General features: G+C 58.3%; 1 long non-coding RNA gene across 1 annotated transcript; it reads left to right on the top strand.

Annotated features, from left to right (window-relative positions):
- The first annotated feature begins 1,713 nt into the window (after positions 1 to 1,713).
- Positions 1,714 to 2,964, top strand: LOC140460887 (uncharacterized). The gene is made up of 2 exons (XR_011954373.1): positions 1,714 to 1,901; positions 2,059 to 2,964. It is a non-coding gene; the product is annotated as an uncharacterized lncRNA (long non-coding RNA).
- Positions 2,965 to 7,994: the final 5,030 nt, after the last annotated feature.

The raw sequence follows: 7,994 nt of genomic DNA, 5'->3' as shown, positions 1-7,994 counted from the left end.
CCCTCCCTCAGTACTGACCCTCCGACAGGGTCCACTCCCTCAGCACTGACCCTCCGACAGTGCGGCCCTCCCTCAGCACTGACCCTCCGACAGAGCCCACTCCCTCAGCACTGACCCTCCAACAGTGCCACTCCCTCAGCACTGACCCTCCGACAGTGCGGCCCCTCCCTCAGCACTGACCCTCCGACAGAGCCCACTCCCGCAGCACTGACCCTCCGACAGTGCCCACTCCCTCAGCACTGACCCTCCGACAGTGCGGCCCTCCCTCAGCACTGACCCTCCGACAGTGCCCACTCCCTCAGCACTGACCCTCCGACAGGGCCCACTCCCTCAGCACTGACCCTCCGACAGGGCCCACTCCCTCAGCACTGACCCTCCGACAGAGCCCACTCCCTCAGCACTGACCCTCCGACAGTGCGGCACTCCCTCAGCACTGACCCTCCGACAGTGCCCACTCCCTCAGCACTGACCCTCCGACAGTGCCCACTCCCTCGGCACTGACCCTCCGACAGTGCGGCGCTCCCTCAGCACTGACCCTCCGACAGTGCCCACTCCCTCAGCACTGACCCTCCGACAGGGCCCACTCCCTCAGCACTGACCCTCCGACAGTGCGGCACTCCCTCAGCACTGACCCTCCGACAGTGCGGCACTCCCTCAGCACTGACCCTCCGACAGTGCGGCACTCCCTCAGCACTGACCCTCTGACAGGGCCCACTCCCTCAGCACTGACCCTCCGACAGTGCGGCTCTCCCTCAGCACTGACCCTCCGACAGTGCGGCGCTCCCTCAGCACTGACCCTCCGACAGTGCCCACTCCCTCAGCACTGACCCCTCCGACAGGGCCCACTCCCTCAGCACTGACCCTCCGACAGTGCGGCACTCCCTCAGCACTGACCCTCCGACAGGGCCCACTCCCTCAGCACTGACCCTCCGACAGTGTCCCCTCCCTCAGCACTGACCCTCCGACAGTGCCCACTCCCTCAGCACTGACCCTCCGACAGGGCCCCCCTCTCTCAGCACTGACCCTCCGACAGTGCCCCCTCCCTCAGCACTGACCCTCCGACAGTGCCCCCTCCCTCAGCACTGACCCTCCGACAGGGCCCACTCCCTCAGCACTGACCCTCCGACAGGGCCCACTCCCTCAGCACTGACCCTCCGACAGGGCCCACTCCCTCAGCACTGACCCTCCGACAGTGCCCACTCCCTCAGCACTGACCCTCCGACAGGGCCCACTCCCTCAGCACTGACCCTCCGACAGGGCCCACTCCCTCAGCACTGACCCTCCGAGAGTGCCCCACTCCCTCAGCACTGACCCTCCGACAGGGCCCACTCCCTCAGCACTGACCCTCCGACAGGGCCCCCTCTCTCAGCACTGACCCTCCGACAGGGCCCACTCCCTCAGCACTGACCCTCCGACAGTGCTGTCCTCCCTCAGCACTGACCCTCCGACAGGGCCCACTCCCTCAGCACTGACCCTCCGACAGTACCCACTCCCTCAGCACTGACCCTCCGACAGGGCCCACTCCCTCAGCACTGACCCTCCGACAGTGCCCACTCCCTCAGCACTGACCCTCCGACAGGGCCCACTCCCTCAGCACTGACCCTCCGACAGGGCCCACTCCCTCAGCACTGACCCTCCGACAGGGCCCACTCCCTCAGCACTGACCCTCCGACAGGGCCCACTCCCTCAGCACTGACCCTCCGACAGGGCCCACTCCCCCTCAGTGCTGGGTTGTGGTCTATCCGTTTGGAGTGTGTCCTGGTTAACCCTTGCTGTGCCGTGATGTTGTTCCCTTCACAGAGAAAGCTCCCGAGGAGCCTCCTGCGAAACTGTTGGACGACCTGTTCCGTAAGACCAAGGCCGCCCCGTGTATATACTGGCTCCCCCTGACCGTCGAGCAGGTAGGCCGCAGGGTGCTGAGGGGGTGGGGTGTTGGGGAGAGGGGGACGAGTGAGGGGGTCCGGGCTGGCGGGAGGTCCTGTCAACCCCCCCAACCCCCACCGTCATTCCATGTGAGCTGTCTGACCTCCCTGTCCCTGTCCCTGACCCCGTCCACAGATCGTCCAGAAGGAGCTGGAGAGGGCGGATCGTGCCCGGGAGAGGGAGAGAAGGCGCAAGGAGCAGGAGGAGGAAGAGGAACGCAAGCGCGAGGAACAGCGCAAGGAACGCGCCAAGGAGCGAGAGAAGGAGGCGGAACGCAGCCGGGAGCTGGAGCGCGAACGCAAGAGGGACCACAGCCGGGAGAGGGGACCGGGACCGCGACCGGGACCGGGATCGGGATCGGGGACGGGAGAGGGACAGGGAGAGACGGGACGGAAAGCACCGCAGCCACAGCAGCACCTCCAACCGGGAGCGGGGCAGGCGCTGACCGGGACAGGGAGGACGGGAGCTGGGGGGAGGGGGAGAGAGGCACACTCAGTGGGGGTGTCCCGAGCCAAGCCCGAGGGGCTGTCGTGGAGGTGGGGGAGATCCCAGACGGGCCGCTCGCTCACCCCCACCCTCCCGAGAGCGACAGAGAGAGAGAGAGATCTGGGAACGTGTTCCCCACCCCTCCCCCCCGTGCGCCAACAGTCATGCTGACCAGGTCCTGTTGTTTTTTATTTTAGTTTGTACAGTCTCCATCACTCCCCCACCCCTCCCCCCCCCAGCCCTGACCTCGCGTGTGTGTCGTGTTGTTTTTACCGTGAATCGATTCCCCGCCCCGTCCCCTCCAGCGGGAATCCTGCCGAGGGCAGTCTCAGGGACCACCACTCGCTCTCCCTTCCCTGAGGCTCTCTCTCTCTCTCTCTCTCTCTCGCCTCGTTACCGGGCGAACTAGAAGCTGGAGGGTGCTGTCTCTGCCGTCTCTCCCTCACATCCCAGAGACCAGGGTTCGTCACCACCTCACTCTCTGCCCGGGGGGATTCCTGTCTGTCGTTTTTTGTTGTGACAATGAATTAAAGATCAGCCATTAGTTTCAAACAACTGTGCTGGACTCGTTCCTTCCCGGGAGTGGGAGCAGGGGCTTGTGTGGACAACTGGGATCCCTCTCCCTGTCTCTCTCACTGTCACTGTCTCCCTCCCTCCCTCTCCCTGTCTCTGTCTCTGTCACTGTCTGTCCCCCTCCCTCTCACTGTCTCCCTCCCTCTCTCTGTCTCTCTCACTGTCTGTCCCCCTCCCTCTCACTGTCTCCCTCCCTCTCTCTGTCTCTGTCTGTCCCCCTCCCTCTCTCCGTCTCTCTCTGTCTCTCTCTGAGTCCCATCCTCTCACTCTCTCTCTCCCTCCCTCTCTCCCTCCCTCTCTCTCTCTCCCTCCCTCTCTCTCCCTCCCTCCCTCTCAACCTCTCCCTCCCTCTCACTGTCTTCCTCCCTCTCTCTGTCTTCTCTCACTGACTCCCTCCCTCTCTCTGTCTCTCTCTCACTCCCTCCCTCTCTGTTGCCCCCTCTCCCTGTCTCTCACTGTCTTCCTCTCTCTCTCTCTCTGTCTCTCACTGTCTCCCTCCCTCCCTCTCTCTCTCTCTCTCCCTCCCTCTCTCTGTCTCCCTCCCTCTCCCTCTCTCCTCCCTCCCTCTCCCTCTCCCTCCCTCTCCCTCTCTGTCTCTCACTATTGTTAAAGTGGAGGGTCAGTGCCCGGGGAATCTCTCGTGGACTCAGACCTGTGAAGCCTCTCTCTTGGTTTGTCCTGGAGATCGTACTCTTTGGAAGCCTGGAACAAAACCCTCTTCCAGACAGTTTAGTTTAATTTTCGTCAGCCCCTTGATTCATCACTGTTCCAACATCACACTGACACCTATAAGCTGAACTAACTAGGTTTGAATAACCTCTGAGTGTAGGGTACCAGCTCTTCCAGTGCTGCAGCAGGTTACTCTGATGTACTGATCAAAGCGGCTTCCTTCATACAAAAGTTGACCAAAATATTGCATGTTCTTAATTAGCCCGATAACCCGTGAAAGACGATCGTGTGTAAGGGAGAATTCCCAGGTTTGTGTACACTTGCCCAATCACTCCTCCAGGCCCTGAGCCATTCAGCAGTGGGAAAACCCTCCCCACTCGCATTCGGCCCCTGCTTGTGAGATAAACTCCTCTCGTAGAGGCACCAGCCTCAGCTCATTGGAGAGTTCATAAAGTAACCTCGCCCAGCTCACGTGTCGGACACAAGTCTTTTACAAAATGGCCTCTTCGCACGGACGGTAAAGTTTTGACCATAAAATGGCTTCCCGACAGATTGTGTCAGAGTCTCTTCAATATTCGGCCAAGGATCATCTCCCAGCTCGGAGCAGACTCCTGCTCTTTAAGCCCTGAATCATTCTGTACCTGAGATGTTACCATAAGGTTGTATTTAAACTACTCCTTAGTCTTCAAATTAAACACGCTTTCCTTTCAGGGCAAGACAAATTTGGACAAGACGCAAGATCTGATCAGTTAGAATTGACTGGGGGGGGGGGGGGGTTGCGGTCTGTCAGAGGCGGTCTACAGGAACAACAAGTAGGTTCAGGCTTTATCGATATTTCCTTTTACAGAGTTTGTATTTAATAACCAGTAATGGATACTCAATATCATCATAAAGTCCCAAAATGCAATTCATTTCAATCCATTGCAGATAAGCTCTAAGAGTTAATTTTCTACAGGATTCAACAGTCTCAGCACTAAAATGGTCTCACAAGGGAACGGCTGTGAATGTTATCACTTGGTGTGTCCTGTTCACACAGATTCACCGATGCTGAGGCAAACGTTCTTCATTGCCTTACAGCATCCTGTTATCACTTGGTGAGCCCAGGTATCCCTATCTTTAAGTTCTCTCCTCATTCTGAGCCTTCCTGCCTGTTTATTTTCTAGTGCAGTAAATGTATTCAATAATTCAGCATTACATTTTAGTCTGAATGTTTAAAGACAAGTTTTAAGGCTATAGACTTTATCACAATCTGTCTCTCACACCATCTCTCTCCCTGTCTCTGTCTCTTTCACTGTCTCCTCTCCCCAATTCCCCCCCCACCCGTCTCTCTCTGTCTCTCCCTCTGTTGCTCACTCTCTCTGTGTCTGTCTCCCTCCCTCTGTCTCTCTCACTATCTCCCTCCCTGTCTGTCTCTCTCTCTCTCACACTATCTCCCTCCCAGTGTCTCTCCCCCTCTCTGTCTCTCTCACTGTCTCTCTCACTGTCTCTATCACTGTCTCTCCCTCTGTCACTCTCTCTCTCTCTCTCTCTCGGTGTCTATCTCCCTCCCTCTCTATCTGTCTCTCTCTATCTCTGTCACTCACTCCCCCTCCCTCCCTCTCTGGCCCCCTCCCTCTCTCTCTGTCCCCCCCCCTCCCTCCCTCTCCCGGATCTTTCACTCTTTGGTCCAACGAGTCTGTGCTGACCCATAATCCCAAACTAAACTCCCGAGCTGCCGTCCCCCTGGGCCAGGAGCTGAAACAGTTGACCAGCTTCCCCAACACATTCCAGCCCGGCCTTTTAACTTCACCGGGACCATCTCTGACACCTCCCCTCCCCTTTTCCTGGACCTCTCCGTCTCCATCAACGGTGACCAACTCTGCACCGACATTTTCTACAAACCCACCGCCTCCCACAGCTCCCTGGATTACACCACCTGCCCCACCCTACCTCCTGCAAAAGTGCCGTCCCGTATTCCCAATTCCTCCGCCTCAGCCGTATCTGTTCCCAGGAGGACCAGTTCCCAACGCAGAGCTCACCAGATGACCACCTCCTTCACAGACCGCAATTTCCCCTCCAGCGGATCTCCTCCATCCCCCACACCCCCTCCAACTGTAACGCGGAGAAACAAACTCATGAGGAAGGGCTCCTGACTCGTGCTCCTCGCATGGTGCCTGGCCTGCTGTGCTTTTCCAGCACCACTCACACGTTCAACTCCGATTCCCCCGGCATCTGCAGTCCTCCTGTTCTCCCCCGTCTCTCCTATTCATGTCCTCACCCACGTGTCCATTAAACATCCTCACTGGACCCACACTGCGCCCCCCTCTCTCTCACTGTAGGACTTTGCAACTCTGCCTATCACACACAGACTCAGACACACACACACGTGCGCTCTCTCTCTCTCTCTCTCTCACACACACACACACACACACACACACACACACAGGACTGGCTCAGACTCTGTCTCCCACCGCTACGTTCCCAACCCCCCCAGCCCCAGCCCAGAGCAGCGATCAGTCCTGGAGAGATTAATGTTCACACACCTACGCCTGCTTCTGGGGGGTGGGGGGTGGGAGCGTAGCAGAAGGAAGTCAGCACGCTGGGTTAACGTGTGTGTGTGTTTATTCGGAACGTGTAACGGACTGATATACAATGACACAGCCCAACCATTTCAACATACATCATCTGATCGAACACAGGGTTCACTGTTTCTATACAAACAGGAGCTAAACCCCACAGTGGGTGGCATCTATTCGGCTGTTCGGGTGGGGGGGGGGTTAACCCAACTGCCCCTCGCGCTCTCTCTCTCTCTCTCTCCCTCCCCATAGCCCTGTATCGATCCCCAAACTAATCCCACTGTCCCCCCGCTCTCTCTCCCCATAGCCCTGTATCGATCCCCAAACTAATCCCACTGTCCCCCCGCTCTCTCTCTCTCCCCATAGCCCTGTATCGATCCCCAAACTAATCCCACTGTCCCCCCTGCTCTCTCTCTCTCTCCCCATAGCCCTGTATCAATCCCCAAACTAATCCCACTGTCCCCCCCGCTCTCTCTCTCTCCCCATAGCCCTGTATCGATCCCCAAACTAATCCCACTGTCCCCCCGCTCTCTCTCTCTCTCTCCCCATAGCCCTGTATCGATCCCCAAACTAATCCCACTGCCCCCCACTCTCTCTCTCCCCATAGCCCTGTATCGATCCCCAAACCAATCCCACTGCCCCCCACTCTCTCTCCCCATAGCCCTGTATCGATCCCCAAACTGATCCCACTGCCCCTGCTCTCTCTCTCCCCATAGCCCTGTATCGATCCCCAAACTAATCCCACTGTCCCCCACTCTCTCTCTCTCCCCATAGCCCTGTATCGATCCCCAAACTAATCCCACTGCCCCCCTCTCTCTCTCTCTCCCCATAGCCCTGTATCCATCCCCAAACCAATCCCACTGCCCCCCGCGCTCTCTCTCTCCCCATAGCCCTGTATCAATCCCCAAACTAATCCCACTGCCCCCTGCTCTCTCTCTCCCCATAGCCCTGTATCAATCCCCAAACTAATCCCACTGTCCCCCCCGCTCTCTCTCCCCATAGCCCTGTATCGATCCCCAAACTAATCCCACTGCCCCCCCCCCGCTCTCTCTCCCCATAGCCCTGTATCAGTCCCCAAACTAATCCCACTGCCCCCCCCCTCTCTCTCTCCCCATAGCCCTGTATCGATTCCCAAACTAATCCCACTGTCCCCCGCTCTCTCTCCCCATAGCCCTGTATCGATCCCCAAACTAATCCCACTGTCCCCCGCTCTCTCTCTCCCCATAGCCCTGTATCGATTCCCAAACTAATCCCACTGTCCCCCCGCTCTCTCTCTCCCCATAGCCCTGTATCGATCCCCAAACTAATCCCACTGCCCCCCGCTCTCTCTCCCCATAGCCCTGTATCGATCCCCAAACTAATCCCACTGCCCCCTGCTCTCTCTCTCCCCATAGCCCTGTATCAATCCCCAAACTAATCCCACTGTCCCCCGCTCTCTCTCTCCCCATAGCCCTGTATCGATCCCCAAACTAATCCCACTGTCCCCCCGCTCTCTCTCTCCCCATAGCCCTGTATCGATTCCCAAACTAATCCCACTGTCCCCCCCCCTCTCTCTCTCTCCCCATAGCCCTGTATCGATCCCCAAACTAATCCCACTGCCCCCGCTCTCTCTCCCCATAGCCCTGTATCAATCCCCAAACTAATCCCACTGCACTCTCTCTCCTCATAGCCCTGTATCGATCCCCAAACTAATCCCACTGCCCCCCGCTCTCTCTCCCCATAGCCCTGTATCGATCCCCAAACTAATCCCACTGTCCCCCCGCTCTCTCTCCCCATAGCCCTGTATCG

This window comes from Chiloscyllium punctatum, chromosome 36 (assembly GCF_047496795.1).
Source record: "Chiloscyllium punctatum isolate Juve2018m chromosome 36, sChiPun1.3, whole genome shotgun sequence".
NCBI classification, from domain to species: domain Eukaryota; kingdom Metazoa; phylum Chordata; class Chondrichthyes; order Orectolobiformes; family Hemiscylliidae; genus Chiloscyllium; species Chiloscyllium punctatum.
This window is presented reverse-complemented; position numbering and strand designations above follow the sequence as displayed.